General features: G+C 41.0%; 1 non-coding gene across 1 annotated transcript; it reads right to left on the bottom strand.

Moving 5' to 3' along the window:
• Window positions 1-6,158: 6,158 nt before the first annotated feature.
• trnac-aca lies at window positions 6,159-6,231 on the bottom strand. The gene has a single exon. It is a non-coding gene; the product is annotated as a tRNA-Cys (tRNA).
• Window positions 6,232-12,500: the final 6,269 nt, after the last annotated feature.

Here is a 12,500-nt window from a genome sequence, read left to right as displayed (position 1 = left end):
TGCATATGTTAATTTGATCCTCCTGTTGTTGCATGAATTTTACTGCAGAGCAAGAAATGCAGCCATGAAGTGTATTCAACGTTTAAAAAGCCTTGTATAATTTTAATCTACATAACAAGTCACATTTCCTGTTGCTGAGGGAATATTGTTGTGTTGTGAGAAACTGCTGCATCTGTTGTTACACAAGTGGGTACCTAAAGAAAATATGTTCTTTCCCATACCGGGAGTTGAACACGGCCACCTGGGTGAAAACCAGGAATCCTAACCGCTAGACCATATGGGAAGACATATACTTAAAATACACATCACAGACAAATCTTTAAATGTTGACATCATGCCTGTTGGATTCAAAAACTACATCTTTTTTCTCAGAGATGTTGGGGAATGTCCAGATGAAATCTGTCTAAAATGTGTTTGAAGTGAGAACAGCCAGAAGCACTGAAAGGTATACAGTATCATTCCCAGCTTGATTTCAGTCAATTAAATAAAGTATTGAGCCAGCCAGGAGTCGAACCTAGAATCTTCTGATCCGTAGTCAGACACGTTATCCATTGCGCCACTGGCCCCACGTCTAAGCTGAAGTCAGGTCACAGCTAGAACAGTGTACACAGTCATGGCGTCTGTCAGCAAAAAGGTTCCTTGGTTTTCTGTTTCAGATGCATATGTTAATTTGATCCTCCTGTTGTTGCATGAATTTTACTGCAGAGCAAGAAATGCAGCCATGAAGTGTATTCAACGTTTAAAAAGCCTTGTATAATTTTAATCTACATAACAAGTCACATTTCCTGTTGCTGAGGGAATATTGTTGTGTTGTGAGAAACTGCTGCATCTGTTGTTACACAAGTGGGTACCTAACGAAAATATATTATTTCCCATACCGGGAGTTGAACACGGCCACCTGGGTGAAAACCAGGAATCCTAACCGCTAGACCATATGGGAAGACAAAATACTTAAAATACACATCACAGACAAATCTTTAAATGTTGACATCATGCCTGTTGGATTTAAAAGCTACATCTTTTTTTTCTTAGAGATGTTGGGGAATGTCCAGATGAAATACGTCTAAAATGTGTTTGAAGTGAGAACAGCCAGAAGCACTGAAAGGTATACAGTATCATTCCCTGCTTGATTTCAGTCAATTAAACAAAGTATTGAGCCAGCCAGAAGTTGAACCTAGAATCTTCTGATCCGTAGTCAGACACATTATCCATTGCGCCACTGGCCCCACGTCTAAGCTGAAGTCAGGTCACACTAGACCAGTGTACACAGTCATAGCGTCTGTCAACAACAAGGTTCCTTGGTTTTCAGTTTCAGATGCATATCTTAATTTGATCCTCCTGTTGTTGCATTAATTTTACTGCAGAGCAAGAAATGCAACCATTAAGTGAATTCAACGTTTAAAAAGCCTTGTATAATTTGAATCTACATGACATGTCACATTTCCTGTTGCTGAGGGAATATTGTTTTGTGAAACTGCTGCATCTGTTGTTACACAAGTGCGTACCTAACGACAAGTTATTCTTTCTTATACCGGGAGTTGAACCTAGGCCACCTGGGTGAAAACCAGGAACCTATTCAACGTTTAAAAAGCCTTGTATAATTTGAATCTACATAACTTGTCACATTTCCTGTTGCTGAGGGAATATTGTTGTGTTGTGAGAAACTGCTGCATCTGTTGTTACACAAGTGGGTACCTTAGAAAAGATATTCTTTCCCATACCACCTGGGTGAAAACCAGGAATCCTAACCGCTAGACCATATGGGAAGACACATAGTTAATACACACATCACAGACAAATCTTTAAATGTTGACATCATGCCTGTTGGATTTAAAAGCTAAATCTTTTTTCTCAGAGATGTTGGGGAATGTCCAGATGAAATCCGTCTAAAATGTGTTTGAAGTGAGAACAGCCAGAAGCACTGAAAGGTTTACAGTATCATTCCCAGCTTGATTTCAGTCAATTAAATAAAGTATTGAGCCAGCCAGGAGTCGAACCTAGAATCTTCTGATCCGTAGTCAGACACGTTATCCATTGCGCCACTGGCCCTACATCTAAGCTGAAGTCAGGTCACAGCTAGACCAGTGTACACAGTCATAGTGTCTGTCAACAAAAAGGTTCCTTGGTTTTCTGTTTCAGATGCATATCTTAATTTGATCCTCCTGTTGTTGCATGAATTTTACTGCAGAGCAAGAAATGCAGCCATGAAGTGTATTCAACATTTAAAAAACGTTATATAATTTGAATCTACATAACATATCACATTTCCTGTTGCTGAGTGAATATTGTTGTTTTGTGTGAAAGTACTGCATCTGTTGTTACACAAGTGAGTACCTAATGACAAGTTATTCTTTCCCATACCGGGAGTTGAACCCGGGCCACCTGGGTGAAAACCAGGAATCCTAACCTCTAGACCATATGGGAAGACACCTACTTAAAACACACATCACAGACAAATCTTTAAATGTTGACATTATGCCTGTTGGATTCAAAAACTACATATTTTTTCCTCAGAGATGTTGGGGAATGTCCAGATGAAATCAATCTAAAATGTGTTTAAAGTGAGAACAGCCAGAAGCACTGAAAGGTATACAGTATCATTCCCAGCTTGATTTCAGTCAATTAAACAAAGTATTGAGCCAGCCAGGAGTCGAACCTAGAATCTTCTGATCCGTAGTCAGACACGTTATCCATTGCGCCACTGGCCCCACGTCTAAGCTGAAGTCAGGTCACAGCTAGAACAGTGTACACAGTCATGGCGTCTGTCAACAAAAAGGTTCCTTGGTTTTCTGTTTCAGATGCATATCTTAATTTGATCCTCCTGTTGTTGCATGAATTTTACTGCAGAGCAAGAAATGCAGCCATGAAGTGTATTCAACGTTTAAAAAGCTTTGTATAATTTGAATCTACATAACAAGTCACATTTCCTGTTGCTGAGGGAATATTGTTGTGTTGTGTGAAACTGCTGCATCTGTTGTTACACAAGTGGGTACCTAACGAAAATATATTCTTTCCCATACCGTGAGTTGAACCCAGGCCACCTGGGTGAAAACCAGGAATCCTAACCACTAGACCATATGGGTAGACACATACTTAAAATACACATCACAGACAAATCTTTAAATGTTGATATTATGCCTGTTGGATTCAAAAACTACATCTTTTTTCTCAGAGATGTTGGGGAATGTCCAGATGAAATCTGTCTAAAATGTGTTTGAAGTGAGAACAGCCAGAAGCACTGAAAGGTATACAGTATCATTCCCAGCTTGATTTCAGTCGATTAAACAAAGTATTGAGGTAGCCAGGAGTCCAACCTAGAATCTTCTCATCCGTAGTCAGACACGTCATCCATTGCGCCACTGGCCCCACATCTAAGCTTAAGTCAGGTCACAGCTAGACCAGTGTACACAGTCTGTCGACAACAAGGTTCCTTGGTTTTCTGTTTCAGATGCATATCTTAATTTGATCCTCCTGTTGTTGCATGAATTTTACTGCAGAGCAAGAAATCCAGCCATGAAGTTTATTCAACGTTTAAAAAGCTTTGTATATACATAACATGTCACATTTCCTGTTGCTGAGGGAATTTTGTTGTGTTGTGTGAAACTGCTGCATCTGTTGTTACACAAGTGGGTACCTAACGAAAATATATTGTTTCCCATACCGGGAGTTGAACCCAGTCTACCTTGGTGAAAACCAGGAATCCTAACCGCTAGACCATATGGGAAGACACATACTTAAAATACACATCACAGACAAATCTTTAAATGTTGACATTATGCCTGTTGGAATTAAAAGCTACATCTTTTTTCTCAGAGATGTTGGGGAATGCCCAGATGAAATCCGTCTAAAATGTGTTTGAAGTGAGAACAGCCAGAAGCACTGAAAGGTATACAGTATCATTCCCAGCTTGATTTCAGTCAATTAAACAAAGTATTGAGCCAGCCAGGAGTCGAACCTAGAATCTTCTGATCCGTAGTCAGACACGTTATCCATTCAAATCAAATCAAATCAAATTTTATTTGTCACATACACATGGTTAGCAGATGTTAATGCGAGTGTAGCGAAATGCTTGTGCTTCTAGTTCCGACAATGCAGTGATAACCAACAAGTAATCTAACTAACAATTCCAAAACTACTGTCTTATACACAGTGTAAGGGGATAAGGAACATGTACATAAGGATATATGAATGAGTGATGGTACAGAGCAGCATACAGTAGATGGTATCGAGTACAGTATATACATATGAGATGAGTGTGTAGACAAAGTAAACAAAGTGGCATAGTTAAAGTGGCTAGTGATACATGTGTTACATAAGGATGCAGTCGATGATGTAGAGTACAGTATATACATATGCATATGAGATGAATAATGTAGGGTAAGTAACATTATATAAGGTAGCATTGTTTAAAGTGGCTAGTGATATATTTACATCATTTCCCATCAATTCCCATTATTAAAATGGCTGGAGTTGGGTCAGTGTCAATGACAGTGTGTTGGCAGCAGCCACTCAATGTTAGTGGTGGCTGTTTAACAGTCTGATGGCCTTGAGATAGAAGCTGTTTTTCAGTCTCTCGGTCCCAGCTTTGATGCACCTGTACTGACCTCGCCTTCTGGATGATAGCGGGGTGAACAGGCAGTGGTTCGGGTGGTTGATGTCCTTGATGATCTTTATGGCCTTCCTGTAACAACGGGTGGTGTAGGTGTCCTGGAGGGCAGGTAGTTTGCCCCCGGTGATGCGTTGTGCAGTCCTCACTACCCTCTGGAGAGCCTTACGGTTGAGGGCGGAGCAGTTGCCATACCAGGCGGTGATACAGCCCGCCAGGATGCTCTCGATTATGCATCTGTAGAAGTTTGTGAGTGCTTTTGGTGACAAGCCGAATTTCTTCAGCCTCCTGAGGTTGAATAGGCGCTGCTGCGCCTTCTTCACGACGCTGTCAGTGTGAGTGGACCAATTCAGTTTGTCTGTGATGTGTATGCCGAGGAACTTAAAACTAGCTACCCTCTCCACTACTGTTCCATCGATGTGGATAGGGGGGTGTTCCCTCTGCTGTTTCCTGAAGTCCACAATCATCTCCTTAGTTTTGTTGATGTTGAGTGTGAGGTTATTTTCCTGACACCACACTCCGAGGGCCCTCACCTCCTCCCTGTAGGCCGTCTCGTCGTTGTTGGTAATCAAGCCTACCACTGTTGTGTCGTCCGCAAACTTGATGATTGAGTTGGAGGCGTGCGTGGCCACGCAGTCGTGGGTGAACAGGGAGTACAGGAGAGGGCTCAGAACGCACCCTTGTGGGGCCCCCGTGTTGAGGATCAGCGGGGAGGAGATGTTGTTGCCTACCCTCACTGGCACCACGTCTAAGCTGAAGTAAGGTCACAGCTAGACAAATGTACACAGTCATGGCGTCTGTCAACAACAAGGTTCCTTGGTTTTCTGTTTCAGATGCATATCTTAATTTGATCCTCCTGTTGTTGCATGAATTTTACTGCAGAGCAAGAAATGCAGCCATGAAGTGTATTCAACGTTTAAAAAACATTATATAATATGAATCTACATAACAAGTCACATTTCCTGTTGCTGAGGGAATATTGTTGTGTTGTGAGAAACTGCTGCATCTGTTGTTACACAAGTGGGTACCTAACGAAAATATATTCTTTCCCATACAGGGAGTTGAACCCGGGCCACCTGGGTGAAAACAAGGAATCCTAACCACTAGACCATATGGGAAGACACATACTTAAAATACACATCACAGACAAATCTTTAAATGTTGACATTATGCCTGTTTGATTTAAAAGCTACATCTTTTTTTTAATACAGTATAATTCCCTGCTTGATTTCAGTCAATTAAACAAAGTATTGAGCCAGCCAGGAGTCGAACCTAGAATCTTTTGATCCGTAGTCAGACACGTTATCCATTCAAATCAAATCAAATCAAATGTTATTCGTCACATACACATGGTTAGCAGATGTTAATGAGAGTGTAGCGAAATGCTTGTGCTTCTAGTTCCGACAATGCAGTGATAACCAACAAGTAATCTAACTAACAATTCCAAAACTATGAAATCTGTCTAAAATGTGTTTGAAGTGAGAACAGCCAGAAGCACTGAAAGGTATACAGTATCATTCCCAGCTTGATTTCAGTCAATTAAGTAAATTATTGAGCCAGCCAGGAGTCGAACCTAGAATCTTCTGATCTGTAGTCAGACACGTTATCCATTGTGCCACTGGCCCGACGTCTAAAATGAAGTCAGGTCACAGCTAGACCAGTGTACACAGTCATAGCGTCTGTCAACAAAAAGGTTCCTTGATTTTCTGTTTCAGATGCATATCTTAATTTGATCCTCCTGTTGTTGCATGAATTTTACTGCAGAGCAAGAAATGCAGCCATGAAGTGTATTCAACATTTAAAAAACGTTATATAATATGAATCTACATAACATATCACATTTCCTGTTGCTGAGTGAATATTGTTGTTTTGTGTGAAAGTACTGCATCTGTTGTTACACAAGTGAGTACCTAATGACAAGTTATTCTTTCCCATACCGGGAGTTGAACCCGGGCCACCTGGGTGAAAACCAGGAATCCTAACCTCTAGACCATATGGGAAGACACCTACTTAAAACACACATCACAGACAAATCTTTAAATGTTGACATTATGCCTGTTGGATTCAAAAACTACATATTTTTTCCTCAGAGATGTTGGGGAATGTCCAGATGAAATCAATCTAAAATGTGTTTAAAGTGAGAACAGCCAGAAGCACTGAAAGGTATACAGTATCATTCCCAGCTTGATTTCAGTCAATTAAACAAAGTATTGAGCCAGCCAGGAGTCAAAACTAGAATCTTCTGATCCATAGTCAGAAACATTATCCATTGCGCCACTGGCCCCACATCTAAGCTGAAGTCAGGTCACAGCTAGACAAGTGTACACAGTCATAGCGTCTCTCAACAAGGTTACTTTTTTTTCTGTTTCAGATGCATATCTTAATTTGATCCTCCTGTTGTTGCATGAATTTTACTGCAGAGCAAGAAATGCAGCCATGAAGTGTATTCAACGTTTAAAAAGCTTTGTATAATTTTAATCTACATAACAAGTCACATTTCCTGTTGCTGAGGGAATATTGTTGTGTTGTGTGAAACTGCTGCATCTGTTGTTACACAAGTGGGTACCTAACGAAAATATATTCTTTCCCATACCGGGAGTTGAACCCAGGCCACCTGGGTGAAAACCAGGAATCCTAACCGATAGACCATATGGGTAGACACATACTTAAAATACACATCACAGACAAATCTTTAAATGTTGATATTATGCCTGTTGGATTCAAAAACTACATCTTTTTTTCTCAGAGATGTTGGGGAATGTCCAGATGAAATGTGTCTAAAATGTGTTTGAAGTGAGAACAGCCAGAAACACTGAAAGGTATACAGTATCATTCCCAGCTTGATTTCAGTCAATTAAATAAAGTATTGAGCCAGCCAGGAGTAAAACCTAGAATCTTCTGATCCGTAGTCAGACACGTTATCCATTTCGCCACTGGCCCAAAGTCTAAGCTGAAGTCAGGTCACAGCTAGACCAGTGTTCACAGTCATGGCGTCTGTCAACAACAAGGTTCCTTGGTTTTCTGTTTCAGATGCATATCTTAATTTGATCCTCCTGTTGTTGCATGAATTTTACTGCAGAGCAAGAAATGCAGCCATGAAGTCTATTCAACGTTTAAAAAGCCTTGTATAATTTGAATCTACATAACATGTCACATTTCCTGTTGCTGAGGGAATATTGTTGTGTTGTGAGAAACTGCTGCATCTGTTGTTACACAAGTGGGTACCTAACGAAAATATATTGTTTCCATACCGGCAGTTGAACCTAGTCTACCTGGGTGAAAACCAGGAATCCTAACCGCTAGACCATATGGGAAGACACATACTATATATGAATGAGTGATGGTACAGAGCAGCATACAGTAGATGGTAAAAGTACAGTATATACATATGAGATGAGTGTGTAGACAAAGTAAACAAAGTGGCATAGTTAAAGTGGCTAGTGATACATGTGTTACATAAGGATGCAGTCGATGATGTAGAGTACAGTATATACATATGCATATGAGATGAATAATGTAGGGTAAGTAACATTATATAAGGTAGCATTGTTTAAAGTGGCTAGCGATATATTTACATCATTTCCCATCAATTCCCATTATTAAAATGGCTGGAGTTGGGTCAGTGTCAATGACAGTGTGTTGGCAGCAGCCACTCAATGTTAGTGGTGGCTGTTTAACAGTCTGATGGCCTTGAGATAGAAGCTGTTTTTCAGTCTCTCGGTCCCAGCTTTGATGCACCTGTACTGACCTCGCCTTCTGGATGATAGCGGGGTGAACAGGCAGTGGTTCGGGTGGTTGATGTCCTTGATGATCTTTATGGCCTTCCTGTAACAACGGGTGGTGTAGGTGTCCTGGAGGGCAGGTAGTTTGCCCCCGGTGATGCGTTGTGCTACATCTTTTTTCAGTCCTCACTACCCTCTGGAGAGCCTTACGGTTGAGGGCGGAGCAGTTGCCGTACCAGGCGGTGATACAGCCCGCCAGGATGCTCTCGATTGTGCATCTGTAGAAGTTTGTGAGTGCTTTTGGTGACAAGCCGAATTTCTTCAGCCTCCTGAGGTTGAATAGGCGCTGCAGCGCCTTCTTCACGACGCTGTCAGTGTGAGTGGACCAATTCAGTTTGTCTGTGATGTGTATGCCGAGGAACTTAAAACTAGCTACCCTCTCCACTACTGTTCCATCGATGTGGATAGGGGGTGTTCCCTCTGGTGTTTCCTGAAGTCCACAATCATCTTTAGTTTTGTTGACGTTGAGTGTGAGGTTATTTTCCTGACACCACAAGGGCCCTCCCCTCCTCCCTGTAGGCCGTCTCGTCGTTGTTGGTAATCAAGCCTACCACTGTTGTGTCGTCCGCAAACTTGATGATTGAGTTGGAGGCGTGCGTGGCCACGCAGTCGTGGGTGAACAGGGAGTACAGGAGAGGGCTCAGAACGCACCCTTGTGGGGCCCCCGTGTTGAGGATCAGCGGGGAGGAGATGTTATGCCTACCCTCACTGGCACCACGTCTAAGCTGAAGTCAGGTCACAGCTAGACAAATGTACACAGTCATAGCGTCTGTCAACAACAAGGTTCCTTGGTTTTCTTTTTCAGATGCATATCTTAATTTGATCCTCCTGTTGTTGCATGAATTTTACTGCAGAGCAAGAAATGCAGCCATGAAGTGTATTCATCGTTTAAAAAGCATTGTATAATTGGAATCTACATGACATGTCACATTTGCTGTTGCTGAGGGAATATTGTTGTGTTGTGTGAAACTGCTGAATCTGTTGTTACACAAGTGCGTACCTAATGACAAGTTATTCTTTCCCATACCGGGAGTTGAACACGGGCCACCTGGGTGAAAACCAGGAATCCTTACCGCTAGACCATATGGGAAGAAACATACTTAAAATACACATCACAGTCAAATCTTTAAATGTTGACATTATGCCTGTTTGATATAAAAGCTACATCTTTTTTTTTTTAATACAGTATCATTCCCTGTATCATTGATTTCAGTCAATTAAACAAAGTATTGAGACAGCCAGGAGTCGAACCTAGAATCTTCTAATCCGTAGTCAAACAAGTTATCCATTGCGCCACTGGCACCACGTCTAAGATGAAGTCAGGTCACAGCTAGACCAGTGTACACAGTCATAGCGTTTCTCAACAAAAAGGTTCCTTGGTTTTCTGTTTCAGATGCATATGTTAATTTGATCCTCCTGTTGTTGCATGAATTTTACTGCAGGGCAAGAAATGAAGCCATGAAGTGTATTCAACGTTTAAAAAGCCTTGTATAATTTCAATCTACATAACATGTCACATTTCCTGTTGCTGAGGGAATATTGTTACAGTTGTGAGAAACTGCTGCATCTGTTGTTACACAAGTGCGTACCTAACGACAAGATATTCTTTCCCATACCGGGAGCTGAACCCAGGGCACCTGGGTGAAAACCAGGAATCCTAACTGCTAGACCATATGGGAAGACACATACTTAAAATACACATCACAGACAAATCTTTAAATGTTGATATTATGCCTGTTGGATTTAACAGCATCATCTTTTTTTCTCAGAGATGTTGGGGAATGTCCAGATGAAATCCATCTAAAATGTGTTTGAAGTGACAACAGCCAGAAGCACTGAAAGGTATACAGTATCATTCCCAGCTTGATTTCAGTCAATTAAATATAATGATGAGGCAGCCAGGAGTCAAACCTAGAATCTACTGATCCATAGTCAAATACATTATCCATTGCGCCACTGGCCCCACGTCTAAGGTAAAGTCAGGTTACAGCTAGACCAGTGTACACAGTCATAGCGTCTGTCAACAACAAGGTTCCTTGGTTTTCTGTATCAGATGCATATCTTAATTTGATCCTCCTGTTGTTGCATTAATTTTACTGCAGAGGAAGACATGCAGCCATGAAGTGTATTCAACGTTAAAAAAGCCTTGTATAATTTGAATCTACATGACATGTCACATTTCCTGTTGCTGAGGGAATATTGTTTTGTGAAACTGCTGCATCTGTTGTTACACAAGTGCGTACCTAACGACAAGTTATTCTTTCTTATACCGGGAGTTGAACCTACGCCACCTGGGTGAAAACCAGGAATCCTATTCAACGTTTAAAAACCCTTGTATAATTTGAATCTACATAAAATTTAACATTTCCTGTTGCTGAGGGAATACTGTTGTGTTATGTGAAACCACTGCAATTTGATCCTCCTGTTGTTGCATGAATTTTACTGCAGAGCAAGAAATGCAGCCATGAAGTGTATTCAAAGTTTAAAAAGCCTTGTATAATTTGAATCTACATGACTTTTCCTGTTTCTGAGAGAATATTGTTGTGTTGTGAGAAACTGCTGCATCTGTTGTTACACAAGTGGGTACCTAACGAAAATATATTCTTTCCCATACCGGGAGTTGAACCCGGGGCACCTGGGTGAAAACCAGGAATCCTATTCAACGTTTAAAAACCCTTGTATAATTTGAATCTACATAAAATTTAACATTTCCTGTTGCTGAGGGAATACTGTTGTGTTGTGAGAAACTGCTGCATCTGTTGTTACACAAGTGGGTACCTAACGATAAGATGATCTTTCCCATACCGGGAGTTGAACCCTGGCCACCTGGGTGAAAACCAGGAATCCTAACCGCTAGACCATAGGAGAAAACACATACTTACTCCTTGTTTTTCGGTTTCAGATGCATGTCTTAATTTGATCCTCCTGTTGTTGCATGAATTTTACTGCAGAGCAAGAAATGCAGCCATGAAGTTTATTCAACGTTTAAAAAGCTTTGTATAATTTGAATCTACATAACATGTACATTTCCTGTTGCTGAGGGAATATTGTTGTGTTGTGAGAAACTGCTGCATCTGTTGTTACACAAGTGCGTACCTAACGACAAGATATTCTTTCCCATCCCGGGAGTTGAACTCTGGCAACCTGGGTGAAAACCAGGAATCCTAAACGCTAGACCATATGGGAAAACACATAATTAAAATACACATCACAGACAAATCTTTAAATGTTGACATTATGCCTGTTGGATTCAAAAGCTACATTTTTTTTCTCAGAGGTGATGGGGAATGTCCAGATGAAATCCGTCTAAAATGAGTTTGAAGTGAGAACAGCCAGAAGCACTGAAAGCTAACAGTATCATTCCCAGCTTGATTTCAGTCAATTAAATAAACTATTGAGGCAGCCAGGAGTCAAACCTTGAATGTTCTGGTCTGTAATTAGACACATTATCCATTGCACCACTGGCACCACGTCTAAGTTGAAGTCAGGTCACAGCTAGACCAGTTTACACAGTCATGGCGTCTGTCAAAAACAAGGTTCCTTGGTTTTCTGTTTCAGATGCATATCTTAATTTGATCCTCCTGTTGTTGCATGAATTTTACTGCAGAGCAAGAAATGCAGCCATGAAGTGTATTCAACGTTTAAAAACCCTTGTATAATTTGAATCTACATAACATGTCACATTTCCTGTTGCTGAGGGAATATTGTTGTGTTGTGAGAAACTGCTGCATCTGTTGTTACACAAGTGGATACCCTACGAAAATATATTCTTTCCCATAACGGGAGTTGAACCCGGGCGAAAACCAGGAATCCTAACCGCTAGACCATATGGGAAGATACATACTGAAAAATACACATCACAGACAAATCTTTAAATGTTGACATTATGACTGTTGGATTTAAAAGCGACATATTTTTTTCTCAGAGATGTTGGGGAATGTCCAGATGATTTCGGTCAATTCAATAAAATGATTTCGGTCAGTTCAATAAAGTATTGAGCCAGCCAGGAGTTGAAACTAGAATCTTCTGATCCGTAGTCAGACACTTTATCCATTGCGCCACTGGCCCCACGCCTAAACTGAAGTCAGGTCACAGCTAGACCAGTGTACACA

This window comes from Oncorhynchus gorbuscha, unplaced genomic scaffold, assembly GCF_021184085.1.
Source record: "Oncorhynchus gorbuscha isolate QuinsamMale2020 ecotype Even-year unplaced genomic scaffold, OgorEven_v1.0 Un_scaffold_1253, whole genome shotgun sequence".
NCBI lineage: Eukaryota > Metazoa > Chordata > Actinopteri > Salmoniformes > Salmonidae > Oncorhynchus > Oncorhynchus gorbuscha.
This window is presented reverse-complemented; position numbering and strand designations above follow the sequence as displayed.